Source organism: Diaphorina citri, unplaced genomic scaffold (assembly GCF_000475195.1).
Source record: "Diaphorina citri unplaced genomic scaffold, Diaci psyllid genome assembly version 1.1 scaffold1298, whole genome shotgun sequence".
Classification (NCBI taxonomy): domain Eukaryota; kingdom Metazoa; phylum Arthropoda; class Insecta; order Hemiptera; family Psyllidae; genus Diaphorina; species Diaphorina citri.
The window spans coordinates 1-4,020 of NW_007378727.1; positions in this window are offsets into that span (position 1 = coordinate 1).

Consider the following 4,020-nt stretch of genomic DNA (forward strand, 5'->3'; position numbering starts at 1 on the left):
AAAAAAAAACTATCTTTCAATACATACCAGTTATCAGTATCAGTAGGTATAGGGAGAGATTCTACTTGACTGTTGAAGTTTTGGCTGGGTCGTTAATCCTTATCAGTTCCTCTTATCACTCACTGCCTGTCTGTCAGTCTGTCACCTGTCACTCCCTGTCAGTCAGGATCAGTGAAGTTCACTCATTCTCTCATTCACAGCATTCACTGGGCACTTGGTCAGGAGGTCAGGAAGCAGGAAGTCAGCAGTCAGGATCATTGATCAACGATCAACTATTCATCAGAATCAGTCATCTGAGATCTGAATGTCGGTACCTCGGAGGTTCAACATGTCTGGAAGCAGCACAAAACACGAGTACAATAGAGTATTTCTAGCTGAAATCCATACACACTTTGAGACTTGGGTGTAGGGGCAACTGCCCAAAAAATGGGTTAAGAATACAGTAGAATATGTATTAGATTTACTAGTGATTTAGTGTCTTATTAATCTGATTATTTCTATTACTCCAGTTTCCCATGGTGGAACAAAATAATAATCGAGTGCACTCGAGTGAAGTCAAACTCGAGTCCACTCGAGTAAAATCATTCACTCGGCCCATCACTACATCTGAGATCTGAGTATCTGAGAGTTCTGAGCTTCTGAGACTGATGAGGACTGAGAACTCTGAGAAGGTAACGACTTGTAGAATGGTGGACCGGCAAAAAAAGTTGCTGAAACTACTGCTAACTTCCACGATATGATCGTCATTTCAGTTTGGGAACCACTGAAAAATTGATTGTTTTTTTTTGTGGCTCGCTTCTCATCTCTCACTCACTTTGTAAACAAATAACAAATCATTTGCGAAAGCGAAAGTCAAAATTTGGAAAGGAAAGTTGGAAGTTTCGATTTAATTTTCTTTGGAAATAAATCTATCGATTAGAATTAGCTTGTGACTCCTGATTGACTTTGGTATGTACGTACCAACCTACATAGGTATACCTTGATTGGTACCTAAATACATAGTATGTAGGTGGATACCAAGGTAAATCTATGTAGGTACTGATGAGTATACTGAATGTTGAGCTACCCTTCATAGAAGGACAGCATGAATTTTATAAATAAATTCATTTATTCTTCAATTTTTACTTACAAGCAACTTCATCCAGAGCCGTCAGCACAAGCACGGTGGCTTTCTTCTCGTTCATCTTCTCGCGCACCTGTTCCAGTTTCTTGTCAATCGTTTTGCCCGTGTATTTCAAGCCTAAGGGTGTCACTGTACCGTTCGGCACACCCGGTTTGTTTTCCCACACCAAATCCACCAGGTTGGTTTTGATTGGAAGCATGGTGAGGCCGCCATTTTCAAATTCAGTCTCGTAGTTTTTAAACTCCTGGAATGTGATCAGGGCGGGATCCACGCCCACTTTCGAGCCCGCGGGTAAATTTTTCACCAGCCACTCTTTCTCGCTCAACGTTGTTGGAAGGCCTGGAAGAACAAAAATCAAAAGTGGATCATTGTAGAATAGACATTTTTACAGCCGTTTCTATTTAAAAAAAAAACTGATACCTACCTACTTAAGGACCATTCTCACTTGTGAGTTTCATCCGATTTTTCCAAATGTCCTGTAGGCAATGTAATTTAAATGAGAGTTTTCCCACTGCACACGATTTTTTTCCCGAACGACACAAAATGTCTTTGAAGGCAATGTAATTTAAATGAGAGTGTTCCCACTTACAAACAACACTTTTTTTTTCCAACCGACAACTTCGTGGTGCAGAGGTCAAGACGCTCGTCTGTGCCCCACCGTTTTTCCTGAGCCGACTTCTGTATAAGTGACGTGAACAAGTGAACACCCTGTATATCGGAATATAGGACACCAGTTGTATTACATCGCCGTCATAACAGAGGAGAAATAACGCACTATAGCACCCGTAATATAAACAATAACAAATACATAGAGTACAATACAAAGTATATAGTACATAGGTCTACTGACTACATAAATGCACGTGGAATTCAAGAGATGCATTGCCCCACTGTGGTTTGTTTACATCAGAGATGGCTAACATGAGACGTGCGCTTGTCAAAAATGGACCGCGTTAAATCGTGGGGGAGGGGTCTTCAATAGTGAAAAACTTTCAGTAGTTGAGACAATTAGAAGAAGATAACTTTTGCTAGATTTCAACTAGTCATAGAGGAGTCTGGCTGGGGGATTTTAAACAGGAGGCTACCAGATTAAAATTTCCCTTGCTAAGGAAATAGCAAAGGTTGAGTGCGAAGGGCATCCAATCGTAAATTTTTTGTAGTCAAAACCAAATGACAGCCCAAAGCAATCACCCCAGGACTGATTGAGAGGCTCACGAAAAGTAGTAATAGTAGAGCTATTCAAATTCATTTTTCACCAATATCCAGAAGGCCCTCAAAACGGTTCGTCGTTGGACAGACCTGGTCAAAAAATCTACGCGCCATCTTCTCCACGTGTATAATGCTGTATATGCTATGTTGTCAGATCCAACACCTTAAAAGCCCCCTATGCCCGCTATCCCGTTGGACTATTTATTTTCCCATACAAAAGACTATCCTGCGTCCTTTGTTCTAGGTATTCTAGGAGGAGCGCAATCATTAATCATTTTCCACAATCCATTATCATCCACTCACAAAAATCTATGAAAAAAAACCCCGCAAAGTGTGAACCAGTAGGTACAACGCAATTCAAGAGTTGAAAAAAGCTTTTGTTAAAAGGAAAAAAAATCACCCCTAGAAGGGATTTAGGTTAAAAAGAAATCCGCAAAAAATCGAAAATTCCTGGAAATATAGCGGGAATGTGCACAAGACGGCAACAGGGCAACGTGGTCGCCTCCATATCGTGTTACTCCATATCGTGTACTACATCTCCCCCCCTAAATACCACGTGTACAAATCGTAATATTAAGTAGAGCATTATAGAACGTAGTAAGTTATGTATAGGTACGATAATACATAGATATACAGTGTAGTACGCACTTCCAGGACGTTAAGACGGAGAAACGACAGGGTGGTTCAGACCTTTCTTCCCGAATTTTCTTCTTCTTTCCACAAGTCAGAAGATTTCACTTCTTCTTTCCTTGAGTTTGTTGTTCTTTCCTTTTTTTTTATCTTTCCCAGGTCCCAATATACCTACACCTTGAAATTCTTCTTTAATTTGTTATTTCTTCCTATCCTTCATTTTCTTTCTAGTCTTTTTCCATTCTTTGTCAAGTCTTTTAGAACCTTTACTTTCCAGCTTTCTCTTGTCGTTTTCCTTGTTTCCATGTTTGCTATCCCTCTTTCTTCTTTCCAGTGTAATACTTCTACAATTTCTATTTCTTATGCTTCTTCCAAGTTCCGTCCAAGACTTTTTCATGAGTTGCTTGTCTATGTTTTCCATCAGTTTCTCTTTACTTCTCTTCAAATTTGTTTCGAAAAGGTTCGCAGTCTTTTTGTTGAAATTGCTTCCAGCTTTTAGGAACACCCTGTAAGACACGTGGAAAATCTTTTTCCAGGGGTTCAATGACCCCTCAGAACTTCCTTGTCTGCTTTCTTATTCTTCTTGTTTGTCTATACTTCTTTTCTTTTCGAAGATTTCCAGACACCCCTTTTTCATTTCTAGTTTTGTTCCTAGAGTTGTTTTCTTCTTCCTGTTGTTATCTTGCCAAGCATTTCCAGTCTTACTTCACATTCCGCTTCTTTAACTTCTTCTTCTTCTTTAGGTTCTTCTTCTAACTTTTCAGCTTCTTTTTTTCCAAGTATCCTTCGTATTTTGCTTCCAAGCCTTTCATAAGACCTCGTTTCGAGCTTTCTATTATCTTGACTTTTGTTTTCAATTTTCTTCGTTATCTCTTCTTTTTTATTTCTTCTTCTGAAAAGTCTTTCTCCGTTCTTGATAGGTCTTCAAGATATGTCTTCCTTAGCTTATCTTGTCTTCTGCTTTGCTACCAACTTTCTCAGTATCTTTTTACTTTTCTTATCCTATAGGAAGGAAAGTAATGTAATCGGGTCAAATTTTCGATGGTCAGTTTTTAGTG